Below are 21,145 nucleotides of genomic sequence, written 5' to 3'. Positions count from 1 at the left end.
AATCTACAAGGGAAATATGACTCTTGATACAGTGGTTACAGTAGAAAGAGAATCAGATTCTGGTACTCCCCCAGATATATCAGCAAACAGCCCATTGAATCGTATTCTAACCCAAGTTCTTTCCACTACAATGAACAAATGTTTGTTAGCACATCTGAGCCTCTCAGGGGATCCAAGGGAAGGAATGTGTAAAACTGGAATTCAGTTTTATGTTTGTAGAATATGAAAAATTACTCAGTGGGAAAAAGTTAAGGATTGGTGTTGTCCCATTTATTATCCACAGCCCAATGGGTAAATGGTATATTTTAATCAAGTTTTAAAAAACTACTTAACTAGAAGGAAAATTCCAGGAATAATTTGTAACTGATTTCTTAAAAGATGACCAGCATAATTGTCACCAGCATAATTGTTGCATGGCAGATATGTGCAGATCCAATTAATTAATTTGGGGGCTATAGATCCACATGTGATGAGGGCAGGGTTAGGGCCTTGTTGTACTGGATAATGTATAAACATTGGATGCAGTCCCTCCTCCGGAGGGATTATTACAATAAAAAGGTTAGTAACTTTGAACATGAAATTGATAGATAGAATAGATGCAGTCGTTATTACATTAATATTTGGCTAGAAGTCTGTAAGAATGTCTCTGTTTTGAGTTAATACCAATTCCTCTGGGTATAGAAGCTAATGGATTCCATGGAAAAGGAAACAAGAAGTATTGGGTGATATCAGAGCTAAATGTCATGATTATGAGGTATTTGCTACTTTAAGACTGGAAATCATGGGCCATACTCTTGGCTGGTGTTAAAGTGTCTCTGCTCTTCAAAGTTAATAGTAAAAGCTGATTTACTCTAGATGATTACTTGACTCCAGAGGTAGTAACCTCTTGAACAGAATAGCAGCTGCTTTTTGCAAAGGGGTTTGACAAGGAGAACTACCTGCTAGCTAAATATTATTGAAAATCTCCTGTGGAAGTAGAATGCTAATGTACATGTCACATTAAGTCTGAACCTATCCCTAGCAATTTGCTCCCACTCATAAAAGAAGTAAAGTTCTCTTCTTTGGGTACTAACCTGGGATTTGGCTAGACTTGGTTTCAGTTCCTTACATTGATTTCCTAGATGATTCTTGGCCAGCTCCTTGGTTTCTCAGGATATGTCTACACTACAGAGAAGATTGAAGCTGCCGCTGTCAATCTTCCAGGGTTTGAAATAGCAGGTCTAGTGGAGACCAATAATTTGAACTGAGAGGAGCAATCCAGTAGATGCTGGTAGTCCTGCTTCCATGAGGAGTAAGGGAAGTTGAAATGCGAGTATTTGACTTCCTGCAGTGTGGACAGCCCCAAAGTCGAGTTAAGGTACTTCAGCTACACAATTAAAGTAGCTGAAGTTGAGTATCTTAATTCAAACTTATTCCATAGTGTAGATATACCCTCAATGCCCTCACTATAAAATGTGGATAATAGCATTTTGGCTTTGCAGAGAGTTGTAAGGATAAATTGAGCAATAAGACTTTCAGATACTAAGGTAACAGCGTCCTTGATACAGATCAGTTAGATATCTACTCTGATCTATTTTGATAGGTTAGATTGTGCCTTGTAGAGCTCTGAGCAGAGGGGAATGTATAGTCTCATCCTTCTAAAGGTAGTCAGGGACAGACTGTGCTTCAGAAAGGCACAATCCCAACCCAACATGCCCATTGTCCAATGGAGTAGGTGAGCCAAACCATCTTTTGGAAGATACAACCTGCTCTTCCTTGCGCTGCAGGAATAAGCGATCATGGTGTGGGATTGGGATCACAATCTTTGCCTCTTCTCCAGCTCTACCTCCTTTGGATTGATGTGTTCATCTAGGGCCTTGTGGAGGGATCAATCATTGAGCAGGGACACGTGGCTATGACACATATTCTGGGTACGCAGTGTCAGTGGGAAAAGATTTCTACATGCTTCATTACCACCACCATGCAGGAATAGTGCTGGTTCAGATAAGGTTGTGCATGAAAGCATGAGATAAAAATGAAATGGACAGGACAGGGAGCAGAGGGCTAGACCCTGCAGTTAGAAAAATGCAGCAGCATGGTACAAAATGTACTTCTGTCCAGCAGAAAAATGAGAGGGTAGCGTGGAACAAAGCACTCCAGCATCAAGGGATCCACATCCATTTCATATCTGCTCAGTCATGCACACACTGTGTTGATATCCTCCTTTCACCCCATAGGAACAGAGCGGGTGCACACAGAGGCCTGCCTGTCCTATCATAGCACAATCCATCTCCCTGAAATCCTAAGTATGGAAGTTCATCATTCTTTTTCACTGAGCCTTCAATTGAATGAAGTTCCATTACCGGCGTGTGTGGGGAAAGCAAGGCAAGAAGCAGTGCTGGAAATTCATTCTTAAATTTAAGCGAATTGCCAGGCAATAACCGGAGAGGTAGACTAAATATCTCAGCCTGACCTCAGATTTATTCCTCATTCTCCCTTTTAAAAAATTAATCCTATGAGAAGATATTTTCTACAATAGTTTCTGAAGAAAGCACTTGATGATTTAGTAGTTTCTGTGTAATATGCCTGCTGCTGCTGCATATGCAGTCTGATTTCCATCTGAATTTGGACTTGTGATGTATGCTAATGTCATACTGTAAATTTTAAAGAGAAAAATGATACTTATTTTTTATTTTTGAAAAGCTATTTGTTTTATGTGCCCTCACAAGAAATAAACTATTGCTGAATTTTATGACTATTTTGATTTTTTTTCCAGAGAGCAAGTTGAAATTATTCAAACCATAGAAACCCTTTTAGATATATGAATGGAATAAAACAGTGGCACACAAGCCTGAATCAAAGCTCAGTGAAGTCAATTGGAGTCTTTCCATCAACTTTATTCAGTTGTGTACCAGGCCCACAGACAGACAAACTGTTTATTATCATGGTTTAAGGACAGAGTAAATATAGTGAATTTATTGGAGTCATTCTATTTTTACACTAGTATAATTTAGATTAGAATTTGGCCCAGTCATAGGGTATGTCTACACTATAGAGTTTTGTTGGAAAAACGGCCGTTTTTCCGACAAAACTTGAGGAACACCCACATTGCAATTGCATTCTTCTGCAAGAAAATCAAAAGAGCAGAGGGGTTTTTCTGGCATTGGTAATCCTCAATCTACAAGGAAGAAGACTTTTTTTGTGAAAGAGCTCTTTCCCAAAAAGGCATGTGTGGACGAGGAAGAGGGAGTTCTTTCAGAAGAGGAAAGAGGAAAAAGCACAAGTGCCCTGGTAGCCATTCTGTCCATCACAATCACAGCTTACATGCAAGAGAGTGTCCATTCAGTCTGGATGCTCTCTTTCAAAAAAGCAGATCACATTTTTGATGCACTTTTGCAGCGTGGACACTCTTTGTCGGAAGAAGTTTTTCCAGAAGATCTCTTCCAAAAAAAGCTTCTTCCAAAAGAAGCCTATAGTCTAGACATAGCCATAAAGTAGAATACTAGGGTTGTCATGTCAAAATAATGACTCACTGAGTCCAATATCTCACTTCTGGTAATTTCCACAATGCACCTTTCCAATCAAGTATTCATTAACAAGGAGACAGAGCTCTCTGGCCTCAGCTGATGAGCAGTTTCCACACTTACGCCTAAAAAACGAAGATCATATTATCTTTTTTGATCTAGCTTGTTTAAATGAAGATTTTATCCTTGATCATAAAATGTCTAATTTTAAAATAATCTATAAATTATTCACCTTAATCCTGTATTTTACCAGGAATGAGCATGACAGAGGATCAGACACTATTAAAATATATTTCCAACTTCTATTTTAACTGTGTCACATTTTGGTGACAATGCAAGACTTATGAAAGGTACCAGATAAAACTAACAACCTTGGAGAGTGAAGCCCTTCATTTATTTATAGCAATAGCACAGTTTTGACAATATGCCTCAGTTTTCATCCAGGAGGTCTACTCATAAGGTGAATAGATCATTGAGTCTCCATGTCTATTTCCTGCTTTTGATCTCTCTCTTGAGTCCCATCAATGAATCAGCATAGTTCCTGTTTTAATTTTGAGTTTTGAAATGTGGATTTCTTTCCAGAAGTAATAGATGAAGATCACTATCACCTATCCTATATTGCCTTTTAATTTGGGGAGTCAACTTTTGTTTAGTATGAGAGTTAAGATCACCATGCTGAGAAGCCCACAAGACCTGATCATGTAGCTTTCACTGCATTCTCTACTTATCATAGTGGTTAGTCATATTATTTATATTTTTTTGGGTACTTGGGAAACAGTTGCACAATCCATATGAATTTCAGAATGAGAAATTGCACCATTCTACATATTTTTGTTAGTATGTAATTTTTATTCAGCCTGTCCTGTGGTTTGGCTCTGGAAGTTTAAAGATGATGTTGATTGGTTGCAGCAGATTAACAGTGAACCTCTTCTGGTGCCAAAGATTGCTAATTAAGGAAGATTTTTTTGAAACATGAACCCTCATGCCCTAGAGGGTAGACTGAGACTGCCAAATTAACATCAGTCAGACTGGATCCGAACATGTTTTCCATGTGTACCAATGCAGTTTCCTAACCTTTTATTTTCATCTACTCTCTGAATTTTGTGTCCTATTAGATTAGTTCATCGAGACTTTATTGACATTTTCAGAGCCAGCTAGCTTTTCATCTTCCTTTTCTCCTTGAGTCTGCTCATTCATCCCTGTCTTTATATAGCCCCTCATCTGTACAGCATATCAGGGAGTTGACTCACACATCCTTGGTGATGGAAAGATATTTCTGTCACAAGCATTAAGCAGTGAGGCATACTCAGCAGTTAGAATGGAAGCAAAGAAGCCTACGCTGCAGACCAGAAGGAACAAAGAGTCTGAAAGTATTAGTGAATGGGTACTGAAATCTATCAAGTCACTTGAACTAGTGTTTTACTAGGAGAGTTGGTACAGTAAGTACTGCAGGTCCTTTCAATGCAAAAATAAGAAATGTTCTGCAGAGCTCAGAAGCATTTTCTTCTCTTAGTTACATCTCTTTATATCCCAGTAGATGGCTCTTTCACACAGTTTTCTTTGTAAGTGAGAAATAAACTCCCAGCAGCCTCTCAGCCATCCAATAAAACTTTAGTTTGTAGTGCTCAGGCATATAATGAGTTTCTTTGAAAACAGGACATTGCATCTCTCCTTCAATGGATTTTTTGTAAGTTTTCGGCCACATGAATCATGAAAATACATAGACTACTGTGCCCATCAGGCTGGAGCGTGAGACTATGAACACAGAACAATGCATTGTAAGTATCCTTTTCTTTTGTCTCAAAAAATCTTTCCCAGTAAAAAGCCTCCTGTGACTGAGAAATTCTGCACAGAGAAAACTCTAAATTGCAAAATTCAGACATTATTAATAGAGTAATTAGTATACATCCTGTCTTAGAAAGAAGTAAGATGCCTAAATAAATAATTAGGAAGGAACAATTCAAGAATTCTATTGTAAATGTTGACTTCAGTCTGTTGAAATGATGCCTGATTAGTGTGCATTTGGAAACATAGTACTGTATTTAGATTAGGGTAGCTGTGGAGATATCAGGCACGGTTTGTTAAGGTGACCATCAGAACATGGCAGCAAAGGGAAGTTGCCAAATCATGCATTTCAAGTGAAAATGATTTGAGTTTAGAGTTTAGTGTAGGCCCCATGTCATTGCCCTTGCTTCTTTGCAAGGGAAGGGAGATGGGTGATGGCATTGGCAGGAAGCCATTGAGGTCCCTGAGTCATGGTATACTTAGGACTACAGAATGCCTTAATTCAGCCCTTACCATAATTGAAATTGGTTCCAGTACTATTTTTTACTATTAAATAGGCCAGTACTTCCTATGGCCAAGTCAATTATTATTTTCCTCCACTTTGCTCATGTATATGAACCATAAGCCATCATCTGGAATATATAGGGCAATGGGAACATTGTTTTTGACTTTTTCTTGATGTTTTAAGCATGCTCAGTCAGATCTATAAAACTAAGCCTACAAAGCGGTGAGCCTGGTTTGCATATTCAGTTTAAAACTGCCACAGACTTCATCTAACAGCACAGAATTAGCATCACTGAAAGGCAGATGCTTCTAGAGGAGATTGGCAGACAGGCAGAATACTGACCAAGAAAGCTGGGACAAACCTTAATTCCTACAAATGTCTCACAAGATCCTTGAAGGTGATGCTAACTGGACATAGGTTTATAAAATCCCATCTAAAAGACCCTTATGCGGTAAATTGAACAAGTTTCATTTGTCTCATTAGGAACGATGAAGGGGTCTGAATTCAGACCTATTGTTTCAGGAAGTGTAAGTATGTCAGAACCAATACTCAGAGAACCAAGCCACTTCCATCCCCACCACTTGCTGTGGCTACTGGAGCTGAAAAATAAATAAATAAATAAATAAATAAATAATATTAATAAAAAAAATCTCACACCAAATGTGTGTGTGTGTATGGGGGGAGAGAGATAACAAGAGAAAACACTAAGCCAAAATAATTGCATTCAAATTCTGACTCACTTAAATAGCACTCCAAGCCAGCTTTCTCCCACCACGCTCCAAAAAAAAAAAAATTTTTTTAAATTATGATTTTTGGTATAAACAAAGATTTCCACACAAAATGTTTTTATTTGGTCTGAAAACTAATTTGGAAAGCCTTCACATCTACACTGCAGAGAGGCATGGAAATGTAGCTCACTCTTGCCTGACTTTAAAGGGATTGGCTGCTGAGTCTAAATGAAATGAAAATGTCACGTCAGCCTGAAGCTCTATAATTCTCCAGAAAGAAGACAATGCAGAAAGACCAAACTAACACAACTGTTACTGCTTCTCCGGTAGGTATTAAACAATAATGGCACTTTCTATAATAAGGGAAAACATCTCCCCTTTCCTACTGCAAAGCAGCAGTCCTATTGTTTTAGTAAAATAGTTTCTCAGAGATGGAACTAATTGGCATTGCCTCCAAGCCTTTCCTTTCTTCTAGCACAAAGTTTTAAAGTACTGAAGGCTTTCTGAGAAATTCACTTTCACTAAAAAGTACTACTCACTGCAATTTTTGAGAAACAATAATTACTATTACTACAAATAACTGTATCCTTGCATGACAAGCAAACTGTAGGCAAGGCAAATATAAGGTGAATGGTGGAGGCCACATCTAAACTTACTGTGGTAGAGGCTGATCTTCTGTAAGGACCTGCTAAGTCAAATGCTGAGGGCACCATAAACTTCAGCACCATACCATACTCCTTGATTTGCAAGGAGTAAGAGAAAACAATGGGAGTGTTTGCTCCCATCAACCTCCCACTGTGGAGACGGTACCAAGCTTGCTTAAGGTATGTTGACTCGTGTTGAGTTATTTACATAGCTGGAGTCACATACCTTAAGCCAACCTTCTGGGTCTAGTATAGACATGGCCTGAGAAAGTCCAGGCAGACTCTGATTGCATTTGTGCTGATTGCATTTGTGCATTTATTGCAGGTAGGGGGGGTTGGGTATCTTTCCCTTTTTCACACTTTTGCAAGAACTAGAGCCAAAATCCTGCTGTTCTTCCTCCCTGAATGTAAGATCATAGTGCCAAGACCCAAACCACACTACCAATACCAGAGGAGGCCTGTCTGGGCAGAAGAGCCTCATCGCTTTCTCTACTGTCTGAAAGGAGCATATGCCATTCCGCTGTAAAGGATGCAGTAACTTCTGTGTGTTCAGCTCAGCACACATGGAAGCACTCTGTCTCCATTTGACCTCAGCAGGCAGAATGCCCCTGGGAACTCTTACAGCTGTTAGCTGGCTATAGTTTTCAGAGCAACAATATAGTCCATTAGATCTCCTGTAAAGCACAGCATTGTGCAATGTTCTGTAGTAAATGGCTCCAGGGTAACACGCTGGGTGGATTAAGATGTTATAAAAGAGAACCAGTTCTGTTAAAGGACTTGACTAGTACCTGATTTTCTTTGTTTCATATTTTTAAAAAATATAGTGACTGCTGCTGGTACTTGTTCAGAAACTCCAGGTGCTTTTTAACGGATGTAAATTAACACCTGAGGACAATGGAGAAATGCCAATTTATAATTGCTGACAAGCTGGCCATCAAGTTTAAAATTATTAGGCAATTTTATTAAACTCTACATTGTATAAGAGACACATAGATCAGTCATAAGAAGGCAACTATTTTATTATGATATTATTAAAAACAAGGACTCCGATTACACCTTAAAGACTGACAGGTGTCACAGGACTACTCGTTGTTTTTGCAGATACAGACTAATACGGCTAGCCCTCTGAGACTATATCATTCACAAGGAAAAAATATTGATTTCATAAAGTTGCCAGTTAAAAACAAAGGTTAAAAAATGGGCTGAATGCTGGTGATCTTCCATGCAGCATTTTGTATAATAATTGGAATGATCTATTTTGTAGAATATCACTGCAGCTATTGTACAGAGAAGAGGGGAGTTGCTGTATTAATTTAGATGGAATAAAGTTATCCAAAAAATCAATGGTGTTAACAAAATTCTATCACTATCCAACTTTAAACAGTTTTCTGCAAGATTTTGGGGGGCTGGTGTACAGAGACCTGAGCCCACTTAATACCATGGAAAACACACCATTTAAATCCTTTTATTAGAGATCCAGAAAAGAATGGTGGGGGAGGCAAAAGCATTTCAAATGTAAAGCATTACATTGGCTTTCATTTTATGTTCCTTTTCCCTTTAGCTGTAGAGAGTATTTAGAAATAACCCCAATTCCCCCTTGTTCCACAGTCTCTTAGACGCTATTTATTAAAGATTGTAATAGTTGCATTTCTGGGGAAATGAGAGGGAGTTAGCTGAGATGGATTGAAGCTGTTGTTGCTGTTGTTAAAATCTGGTCACATTTCTACAGGACCTCACTCCTCCCACACACACACATAAGAGAACAGCAAAAAGAGAATAAGCAGCTTCCCTCTCTAGTGTTGCTTTCACTTGCAACCTCACCATTTCTTGAAAACAGGCACGTCATAGTCTGATCAGTCACTCCAAAGCCTAACAAACTTGTACCAGTATTGGGATGTTTGGGGCATTGTTTTTAGTTGCCTTTCCAGTCACAAGTTCACAGCAGCAGTGTTGGCTGGCTAAGCTATGGTCTGATTAATCAAAAGGAAAAAAAGCGAGGGAGAGATGTCACAAAGAATAAACAAAGTAGGGAAGGAAAAGGGAACACACAGAGGGGTGGGAAGCAGTCTCATAATAAAGAGTCTCAGATCCCGGGTGCTGTTTAGAAGTAGAGATATCATCTGGTTCTCTCTATCTGTCCTGGTTCTACCAGGACATCTCTCAGGATAAGAATGACAAAGGCCTGAGGTCCCTGGAGATGGGGGTTCCAGCCATGATTTTGATGCTCACTTTAGTAGCCAATTTTTCTCTCAAAGTTTCCTCCTTTAAGGATCCAAAAGGGACTGAAGGTTGAAATAGCCCCTCTCATTATTTTGGGCACCGATGGGCCTAGTTTCCAACACACCGATTTTCATTCATTAATTTCTGGTTCCACATTTTTCCTGTTTACCAACCATACTCTTAGCATAGTCCTTGAGTTATATTAGGAGGCCTTTTGTTTGGACTGTAGCAGGGTGTAACATGAAGTTGGCAAGACACCAAGGGCTGTTGTCCATAGTCACATAAATATGTATTCTTGTCAAGCTGCTGGTCATTATGCACAGCATGCACAAATTCTCCATGACGTGTTCAAAAGCACTTGTCATTGGCCTGTGACAATGAAAGATGATGATAAAACTTTCATTGACACCAATAGGATCAGAGTAGGCCAATGATTTTTGAAAAATCAAACCCACCTTTCTAGCCTTGACACAAGTACTGCTGATAAGGGCCTTTGCTCTCAAGCAGGACTATTGCTGTTTTTGCAGTGTGTATGTGAACCCATATATAGAGGGGAGATTAAACCACTTGTTGTCTCACTGATCAGAATTTGGCACTATGTAATTAATTGTATAGGTGGCACAGGTAGTGCTGCCTATAAAGTTGCCTGTTTTCAGAATTTTTCCAAAAGTTGGTTGTGAATGCTGAAATGTTCTATGCCAGGAAGTGTCTACCTCAAGTAGAATATTTTTGGGACGTTTTAGCACGAATGGTTCAGTTAGCTCTGGAGAACATGTTTTGGGAGAAAAATTAGTGTATTACTCTTGTCATTCTCTCTAATATGCTGGTGGGCTCTCCACTATCTAAATCCTTTAGAAGATACAAGTTATAAAAAGATTGTAAGTGCTTGGAACAAGCCTGTTTACTCAATAAATAATCCACTGCCTTTTCAGTTTGTGAGGAAGTAGTTGCAGCAAAAGGAATACTGTGAATATGAATGAGGGCCAGAAAGCCTCAGCTGTGAAAAGGAAATTGCTCAGCTTCCGTGTGCTGTCTTCTCACCATGCTTGAGTTATAGTTGTAGTGAAAATTGATGAAATATCCATGTAGAAATATCTGTGCTAGGAGATGTAGGATAGTAATTTGTATAGCGACATGTAGCACTAAGCACATTCTCTAATACAGTAGCTTTTAACCTTTCCAGGCTACTGTACCTCTTTCAGGAGTCTGATTTGTATTGTGAACCCAAGGGTCACCTTACTTAAAAACTATTTGCTTACAAAATCAGTCATAAAAATGCAGAAGTGTCATAGCATGCTATTACTGAAAAATGCCTACTGTCTCATTTTTGTCATGTTATAATAAGATAAATCAACTGGAATATAAATACTGCACCTAATTTCAGTACATAGTATATAGAGCAGTACAAACAAGTCATTGTATGACATTTTAGTTTGTACCGACTTTGCTAGTGCTTTTTAGGTGGTGGTTGTAAAACTAGACTCATGTCTAAATGCATCATGTGGAAGATGTCTGCATAACCTCAACTGTACATGTATTCCTAGTTGAGAGCCACAGCTCTAACATACAGGATGGAAAGACTCTATTGTTACTGATAATGCCCCATCCTGATTAGTTCAACAATCTCCCATCCTATGCAGCCCTTCCACCATGAATTCCTTCTTCTGTATTACCTGATATATTCATCATATCTCCCACTTTTGTTTGCACAGTAAGCATAAGCTCTTCTTCATTTTTAAGTCATCTAAAATGCTTCTCTACTTTTAGCCCTTCCTTCACCTTCTCTACCCAACCTACTCTCCTTACTTTTCCTTGTATTTTCTTTACATGATTGACTTCATATCTTCATTCGGTATGACACATCAGGCTTTTTCTTCAAAGTGGAGTGATGAAATGTCATAATTTTATAGGGACAGCCCCAATATTTGGAACTTTTTTTTATTGGGGCCTATACCTCCCTACCTCCTCCCAAGTTTTCACACTTGCTTTCTGGTCACTTGATAAGAAACCTGCACAACACTTAAAAAACTTAAATTCATCACGTTTCTAGGCACTAAATATCATAGATTCCATAGAGATACTGGATATATGGCTTAGTACAACAACCCAGAACACACAAGGGCTATGTCTATACTGCTTTCTTCTTGCGCAAAAGCCTGTGCAAATGAAGTGTAGATTAGCATATTGCCGCAACTGTGCCACGGTAAGCTCTCCCACGCAGCTGCTCTATGCCAAAAGGAGAAGGCCCTTCCACTGATATAAATAAATCGCCCCCAGTAACTATATCAGTTGGGGAAGCTTAGTCTGCATCTACACAGCACGCAGTTATTTTGAAATAATGTCAAAATACTGTCAAGCTTGAGGACTTCTTACTCTGACTCCTGTAACCCTCATTGTACAAGGAGTAAGGGAAGTTGGAGGAAGAGTGCTCTATTTTGAAATAAGTGCTATGTAGAAGCTCCCAATTTTGAAATATGCTACGCAATTGACGTAGCTCAATATGCATAGCTTATTTTGAATTAAGCCCTGCTGTGTAGACACACCCTAGTAGACATAGCACTGTGCACATTACAACTTATGCCAGCAAAACGTATGTCACTGAGAAGGTGGTTTTTTCACAGTCCTGAGTAATATAAGTTTTGCCAACATAAGTGGTAGTGTAGACATGACCTTAGTTTTCCAGACCTGAAGAAGTGCTGTGTGTGACTTTGAAGCATTTTTCTCTCACAAACAGAAGTTGGTCTAATAACAGTTATTTCCTCACCTACCTTATCTCTCCATTATCCTGGGATCAGCATGATTACAACCATACTGCATTCATACCTTCAGCTACAGTGCCCCTTATACTTGGCATAGTTCCCTCTCACTCTCTCACCTCTTTCAAAAATATCTGAATAGTCATCTGTTCCAAAAAACACCATTCTGTTTTGCATTGCATCTGTGTCTTTCTTTGAATTATATTTAGGGTAGGAACCATGTTCTTTGTTTTGATCAGTTTACTCCTGACCCCAACTCAAAGTTCCTGATTAGTTGATACCTACAATTGGTGGATCAAAATCATTCAGCCAAGAAAAAGCTATTCACAGACCCTAGGAATAATGTCCTTAGGCTATTTCTATACTACCAGGTTATTTCAAAATAACCAGCCCCTTATTTTGAAATAACAGGCTTAGTAGTGTGGATGCTCTGCTTGTTATTTCAAAATAAGGAGAGTTATTTCAAAATAACTCCCCAGTGTAGACATGCCCACTTCTTCGATCATCAAACCCATTTCACACCTAATGGAGGATTGTTCTCTACATTATATTATCTTGTGCTTATTCCAGCCTAATTTTTAAAAAATCCGATAAATGTCAACTTTGCTAAAAAGTCACATAAATGAATGAGAGTCAAATACAGCTTCTGTGTGTGATACTATATTTTTAAATCAATATAGTTTTCCTTATCTCTAATCAGGCTTCTTGGAGAGATTTTTAGTAAATTGATGTAAATTTCAGACATTACTAAAGTTATGGTACATAATGTACTTTAATAGTTCTAACTTCTGTCACACATTTTTAAGATCATTTTAATTCTAAAAATTCCATGAGCTCATTCAGTTGGCACAAAGCAGAGGCTAACATTCACTGAGCAGAGAGTCACCAAAAGTCCCACAAAAGAAAGTTTTCAAAGGAAAGTGACAAAAAAACACTTCATGGACTTTTTAAAAATGTGTTCATTGTACATGCTACAGAAAATTTCATTATCATGTGAACTACATAATACCATTTTAGAATATTTGAGTATGTGAATAATCCACATTTATTAACTGATTAAAGTGTCAGCTAATCTAGATAGTCTTAAACTTTTTCATGATATGAAGACCACACATTTTAAAAGAAAAATTGTCACATGCATTCCTCTCTCACTCATTTACAATTGCACTGTCATTTGTGATCACATAAGAGTCCTGTAGTTGCTACAGTCATTATTTTCAAGGAAAAGTACAGGTGAATGTATTTTTAGGTATCATAGAATCATAGAATCATAGAATCATAGGACTGGAAGGGACCTCGAGAGGTCATCGAGTCCAGCCCCCTGCCCTCAAGGCAGGATCAAGCTCCGTCTACACCATCCCTGACAGATGTCTATCTAACCTGTTCTTAAATATCTCCAGAGAGGGAGATTCCACCACCTCCCTTGGCAATTTATTCCAATATTTGACCACCCTGACAGTTAGGAATTTTTTCCTAATGTCCAATCTAAACCTCCCCTGCTGCACTTTAAGCCCATTACTCCTTGTCCTGTCCTCAGAAACCAAGAGGAACAAATTTTCTCCTTCCTCCTTGTGACACCCTTTTAGATATTTGAAAGCCGCTATCATGTCCCCCCTTAATCTTCTTTTTTCCAAACTAAACAAGCCAAGTTCATGAAGCCTGGCTTCATAGGTCATGTTCTCTAAACCTTTAATCATTCTTGTCGCTCTTCTCTGTACCCTTTCCAATTTCTCCACATCTTTCTTGAAATGTGGCGCCCAGAACTGGACACAGTGCTCCAGCTGAGGCCTAACTAGTGCAGAGTAGAGCGGCAGAATGACTTCACGAGTTTTGCTTACAACACACCTGTTAATACAACCTAGAATCATATTTGCTTTTTTTGCAACAGCATCACACTGTTGACTCATATTCAACTTGTGGTCCACTATGACCCCTAGATCCCTTTCCGCCATGCTCCTTCCTAGACAGTCGCTTCCCATCTTGTATGTATGGAACTGATTGTTCCTTCCTAAGTGGAGCACTTTGCATTTCTCTCTATTAAACCTCATCCTGTTTACCTCCGACCATTTCTCTAACTTGCTAAGGTCATTCTGAATTATGTCCCTATCCTCCAAAGAAGTCGCAACCCCACCCAGTTTGGTATCATCTGCAAACTTAATAAGCGTACTCTCTATCCCAATATCTACATCATTGATGAAGATATTGAACAGTACGGGTCCCAAAACAGACCCTTGAGGAACTCCACTTGTTATCCCTTTCCAGCAGGATTTAGAACCGTTAACAACCACTCTCTGACTACGGTTATCCAGCCAATTATGCACCCACCTTATCGTGGCCCTATCTAAGTTATATTTGCCTAGTTTATCAATAAGAATATCATGCGAGACCGTATCAAATGCCTTACTAAAGTCTAGGTATATGACATCCACCGCTTCTCCCTTATCCACAAGGCTCGTTATCTTATCAAAGAAAGCTATCAGATTAGTTTGGCATGACTTGTTCTTCACAAACCCATGCTGGCTATTCCCTATCACTTTATTACCTTCCAAGTGTTTGCATATGATTTCCTTAATTACCTGCTCCATTATCTTCCCTGGGACAGACGTTAAACTGACCGGTCTATAGTTTCCTGGGTTGTTCTTATTCCCCTTTTTATAGATGGGCACAATATTTGCCCTTTTCCAGTCTTCTGGAATCTCCCCTGTCTGCCATGATTTTTCAAAGATCATAGCTAAAGGCTCAGATACCTCCTCTATCAGCTCCTTGAGTATCCTGGGATGCATTTCATCAGGACCTGGTGACTTGCTGACATCTAACTTTCCTAAGTGATTTTTAACTTGTTCTTTGTGTATCCTATCTTCTAAACTTACCCTCTCTCTGCTTGTATTCACTATGTTAGGCACACCTCCAGACTTCTCGGTGAAGACCGAAACAAAGAAGTCATTGAGCATCTCCGCCATTTCCAAGTTTCCTGTTACTGCTTCTCCCTCCTCACTAAGCAGTGGGCCTACCCTGTCCTTGGTCTTCCTCTTGCTTTTAATGTATTTATAAAAGGTCTTCTTGTTTCCCTTTATGCCTGTAGCTAATTTGATCTCATTTTGTGCCTTTGCCTTTCTAATCTTGCCCCTGCATTCCCGTGTTGCTTGCCTATATTCATCCTTTGTTATTTGTCCTAATTTCCATTTTTTATGAGACTCCTTTTTTATTTTGAGATCATGCAAGATCTCCTTGTTAAGCCAAGCTGGTCTTTTGCCATATTTTCTATCTTTCCTACACAGCGGAATTGTTTGCTTTTGGGCCCTTAACAACGTCCCTTTGAAATACTTCCAACTCTCCTCAGTTGTTTTTCCCTTCAGTCTTGCTTCCCATGGGACCTTACCTACAAGTTCTCTGAGCTTATCAAAATCTGCCTTCCTGAAATCCATTACCTCAATTGTGCTGGTCTCCCTTCTACCTTTCCTTAAGATCATGAACTCTATTATTTCGTGATCACTGTCCCCTATACTGTCTTCCACTTTCAAGTTCTCAACTAGTTCCTCCCTATTTGTTAAAACCAAATCCAGAACAGCTTCTCCTCTGGTAGCTTTTTCAACCTTCTGAAACAGAAAGTTGTCTCCAATGCAGTCCAGAAACTTATTGGATAGCCTGTGCCTCGCTGTGTTAGTTTCCCAACATATGTCTGGATAGTTGAAGTCCCCCATCACCACCAAATCTTGGGCTTTGGATAGTTTTGTTAATTGTTTAAAAAAGGCCTCATCCACCTCTTCCACCTGGCTAGGTGGCCTGTAGTAGACTCCTAGCATGATATCACCCTCGTTTTTTACCCCTTTTAGCTTAACCCAGAGACTCTCTACACAGCTATCTCCTACATTCATCTCCACTTCAGTCCAAGTGTGTACATTTTTAATATACAAGGCAACCCCTCCTCCCTTTTTTCCCTGTCTGTCCTTCCTGAGCAAGCCGTACCCTTCCATACCAACATTCCAATCATGCGTCCCATCCCACCAGGTTTCTGTAATACCAATGATATCATAGTTGTATTTATTGGTTAGCAATTCCAGTTCTTCCTGCTTATTACCCATACTTCTCGCATTTGTATATAGGCATCTAAGATACTGATTTGATCTTGCCTCCCTGTTGTGCCCTGACCCTCCTTTCTCCTTGCCATTATAGGCCATAGTCCCCCCTATTTCCAACCCATCTCCCAGTCCCGCACATTCAGCACTTACCTGTGGGCTTTGCTCACCTGCCCCCGACAAACCTAGTTTAAAGCCCTCCTCACAAGGTTAGCCAGTCTGTGTCCAAACAAGGCCTTCCCGCTCCTGGAAAGGTGAACTCCATCTCCGCCAACCAGTCCTTCCTGGAAGAGCACCCCGTGATCAAGGAAGCCGAATCCCTCCTGGTGACACCATCGTCGCAGCCAGGCATTCACCTCCAGAATGCACCTCTCTCTGCCCGGGCCCCTACCTTTGACAGGAAGGATAGAAGAGAATACCACCTGCGCTCCAAACTCCTTCACCCGTACTCCCAAAGCCCTGTAGTCACACTTGATCCGCTCAGTGTCACACCTGGCAGTATCATTTGTGCCCACGTGGATGAGTAGCATGGGGTAGTAGTCAGAGGGCCGGATAATCCTCGACAATGCCTCCGTAACATCTCGGATACGGGCCCCTGGCAGACAGCATACCTCTCGAGATGAGCTGTCAGGGCGACAGATGGGTGCCTCCGTTCCCCTCAGAAGAGAGTCTCCAACCACCACTACCCTACGTTTCCTCCTCGCAGTGGTGGCAGGAGACTGCTCAACCTTGGTGGTGCAAGGCCTGGTCTCCTCCACTGTGGGGGATGACTCCTTTTCTCCTGCTGAAAGTAAAGTGTAACGGTTATGTAACACAGTGGGAGAGTTAGGAGCAGGGGTGGAACACTGCCCGCTGCCGGAAGTAACCAGCTGCCAGTGCTCACCCTGCACCACTGCCTCCTCACTGTATCTAGTAATGCAAGTTGGCTGGTGGAAACAAAGAGGAGAGTCAAAACCATATGAACATAGAGCTCTTCCTGTACACTTTGCCAGTTTCTGGAATGTTGGATTGAGCATCTAGGACAGGGGTGGATATGTGGACTGCCAGGGTTAGCTCCTGGTGGACTCTCACCACTATATTTACCTATGTGGCCACAAGTACCAGTGATTGCAGCTCCTGTTGGCTGCAGATCACCATTTCCAGCCAATGGGAGCTGTGGGAAGTGGTGTCCCGGTCCATGCCACTTCTTTGGAGGGGTTTGTGTTGATATACTCTATAGTTTCATAAATCTTTGTCAGTAGTGATGGCATTGTTCATCTCAGGCACAGGGAGAAGTCACCCTGGGATTGAAGCACACACACAAAAAAAAGCCCAGGACCCAGGCCATGGGTGAAATATGACTCCAAGTACCAAGCATCTGGGATTAGGCTGGAGCCATACCTCAGGGGAAAGACTGCATATAATATGGGAGCCACTGAGCTAAACTAATATATTGTCATCATCATCATCTCCTTATTCCATTTCCAAAGTTGGCTGGGCTCGATGTTATGAGCAGATTCCATCCACATTTGTTTGGAGTCATCATCTGAGCCTTTTGTGGTGTTGTCTGGGTGGTTTTATAGACTGTGCTATACCAGTCTCCTTGGATATGTACAGCCCCTCACTCCATATACTTCGGCTGTGTCTAGACTGGCAAGTTTTTCCAGAAAATCAGCCACTTTTCCGGAAAAACTTGCCAGCTGTCTACACTGGCCACCTGAATTTCTGCAAAAGCACTGACGATCTCATGTAAGATTGTCAGTGCTTTTGCGGAAATAATATGCTGCTCCCGTTCGGGCAAAAGTCTTTTTCCGAAAAACTCTTGCGCAAAAGGGCCAGTGTAGACAGCTCAGATTTGTTTTCCGCAAAAAAGCCCCGATCACGAAAATGGTGATCGGGGCTTTTTTGCGGAAAAGTGCGTCTAGATTGGCACGGATGCTTTTCCGCAAAAACTGCTTTTGTGGAAAAGCGTCCGTGCCAATTTAGACGCTCTTTTTCGAAAATGCTTTTAATGGAAAACTTTTCCGTTAAAAGCATTTCCGGAAAATCATGCCAGTCTAGACGTAGCCTTCTTCCTTTAAAAACGGCTCCAGGTTGTGGAAATGGGGTCATTTTAGCAACAAGACCAAACCCTTGTAGTCAGCAACTTTTGATGATTGTAGTCATACCCCTCACCATTAATTTTCTATGGATGTTGTCTTTTCTTAGTCTATCGAACCTGGTCGTACCTAGGGCTTGGATACTGATTTAAAGTTCCAAACATTTTTATTCAGGCATATGAATGCTGTGCTCACAGCAGCTATCTGCTTGTTGATGTCATCTTTACAGCTATTGTCATATGTTATAATGGAACCCACGTAGAAGAAATCATCTACTTGTTCAGTTTCTGCATCATTAATGACTAGTTTAGTCTGTTTCTTCATTTGGATGTTACCATTATTTTGAATTTCTGTTCAATTTTAATCCTCATTCTCTGCATATTGTATACAAGTTAGTTTTTTTTTTTATTATATTCCAACAGAAAAGAGGCTGCAGGGAGAATATCTGCAGTTTTTCTCTGGGAATAGAAAGTAACACGATCAGGAAGGTCAAAAAGGAAGCCCAGGGAGAGATTTGGCTTCAGGATCCTCTCCTGAGTGGCATGAGAGTTGTATTGTTGTGTCTGCATGCACAATATAAAGTAAGCTCCTATCCAGAAATGAGGGGTGCTCCATTGAAGTCCACAGACTCTGTGGGAGCAGCAGTCCACCAATACTGAGCTCATTGCAGGATTGAGGAGTCAGAGAGGGAGGTTTACAACATTTCTAGTGCAATCATCGGAATATAGTTAGTAGGCTGAAATCAGACATTACTCTGGGTATTGTGAGACCTAAAGAACTTGCTCTCTAAGACAAAGTTGGCTTTGCAATAAGCCAACCAATACAGTCTGTGGTATTAGACAATAGACTCAAGCTAATTAATATTTAATAGGCTTATAGATCTTCTTCTCAGCAGCTGGGGTTTTAAATAAAGATCAATTTGCAAAAGTGTTAATTAATTCCTATTACACATCAGACTGTAGTTTCTCAGAGGATTTCCTTTTGGGGGATTACAGGAAAATATTCAGTTACTCATCTTGATCACACCATGTCACTAATTATTTGAGAAGCAATTTTTTTTGACTCAAGTCTACATGTTTTTGAAAAAAAATTATCTGAATCTACCGTATTTTAGATACTAGACTGTGCTACAGAATGGTCATATTAAAGGCAGATTCCAAGCTCACACTCTCTCTCACATTATATATAAACAGTATGTCATGCATTCTTAAAAATCCGGTCTCTTTCTCCAGTCCAATGCTCTGTTGGAAGCCAAAGCTGGCATGTTTACAGCTACAGTATATAGAAATCTGAATCTGCCTAAAGTGCTTGAACCATACACATTTTTAAAATTAACGGTGCTCCTTTGGGGATTAACATGCCAGTTGTGTGAGGGACTGTGTAGTCACTGCCCATGGGGAGGGGAAACGCTGGAGGAAAGGAATTATGCAGACAGCAGTCCTGCACATGCACTGGCGCATGTTACTAGATCAAAGGCCAGCACTGACAGAGCTCTGCTCTAGGGAAGCCTGCAGCATTGGCTCATTCTTACTGCCAGAAGATGCTGCTCAAAGCATTTGTATCTAAATGCTCCAGTAGTAGCTGGGAAAGTGCCCCCATTTAGAGTGCTTGTAAAATTAAAAGTAAATCCCCCATCTCTTTGGATATCTAGAATAACATTCACCCCTCCACCCCCAAAAGAAAACCCTTTTACCAATAGGGATCATAATCAGTGTAACCTGTAAGCCATACGCTTAGGTGGCCACCCAGGAGAGATTCAGATGCTGCCCAGCTGATTAGCAGAGCACTCACAGCCATCCACACCTGGCAGCATATGTTTCTACTGGTGGTACACATCTATACAATCATTGGTGCAGATAACAAAATGTATTCTGCAAGTAGATGGAAAAATTAGAGGGAACATTGATCATAATTCAGTTTCCTTCCCATTAAATATTTATCACAGGTAGGTTACACCTCTGAGTTGCTTGGACAAAAACATGCAGTTGTGACAGTGAAATGCAGGATTTTTAGAAACTCCTTACTTCAGATAACTGTAGCAATGCAGAATAAACTTAATAAACCAGTTCTTCAATAAGCAGGAGCAGCACTTGCACTCAGCCTGTTAGAAGAAGCCCAGAAACCCAACATTTCAAAGAGTAGCCACTAATTTGGGATCCTCAGGTTTTGGGAGGCTAGTATGTCTGAGGAATTTGTGGTTGTGATCCTGCTGCAAGATATGATGCTCTATCTGGCAGACATCCCTTTCAGATGGACACAGTAACTCATAAATCTAGTTAACAGTGGACAAATAAGTCCTTTTCAGTGAATTGCAGCAAAAAGTCCATTGTACTATTGTACACATTCCTGTAACACTCTGCTGACATTCAAGACATCTTGGGACACTTTGCAATCCCCAAGCCAATCTTGAAAACACATTGCTGAAATGTCTATACTACTCAGGGAGTTACAAGAGCTTGACCTCTTCTTTCACAATTACCTTTGATTCCCAGAATCCCTTTCAGAATTTCCCATGAGCTACTCCTTCAGGAAGTAGTGCCAGAAATTCTGCAACAGGCATCCAGATGAGTGTGCAAACACAAAATATAACTAGTAGGCTATGTGAAGGTATTGAGCAGAGTTGTACCCAAATCAGGGTGGCTACTGTGAAAAGTGTTCTGCTTCTGTTTATACCAGGGAACTGCTGCCAGTTCAATTAGCAATAGCACATTTCTTGGGTATAGAGATCCACACTAAGGGTAGAACTGAGCCTTGCATATAATTATAATTGACAAAAATTAAGTGCAATTCAAAGCAGGAAAATCGATACACAGTGGCTGTGTCTACACTGGCCTCCCTTTCGGAAAAGGG

The 21,145-nt window shown here is 40.3% G+C and overlaps 1 long non-coding RNA gene across 13 annotated transcripts in view; it reads left to right on the top strand.

Moving 5' to 3' along the window:
• The first annotated feature begins 4,716 nt into the window (after window positions 1-4,716).
• Window positions 4,717-21,145, top strand: part of LOC149524048 (uncharacterized) — a 241,536-nt gene continuing 225,107 nt past the window's right edge. For 2 of the 13 annotated variants that reach the window (XR_016350029.1, XR_016350022.1), the window contains exon 1: window positions 4,727-5,281. This is a non-coding gene — a long non-coding RNA (uncharacterized LOC149524048). Of the gene's footprint in view, window positions 5,282-21,145 lie in introns of all 13 variants that reach the window. The other 11 variants (XR_016350009.1, XR_016350028.1, XR_016350021.1 and 8 more) reach the window with 11 other exon arrangements.

The sequence above is a fragment of the Pelodiscus sinensis genome, chromosome 7 (assembly GCF_052426305.1).
Source record: "Pelodiscus sinensis isolate ZL-2025 chromosome 7, ASM5242630v1, whole genome shotgun sequence".
Lineage (NCBI taxonomy): Eukaryota > Metazoa > Chordata > Testudines > Trionychidae > Pelodiscus > Pelodiscus sinensis.
Note: the sequence above shows the minus strand (reverse complement) of the source record. Positions and strands in the feature narration are given on the sequence as shown.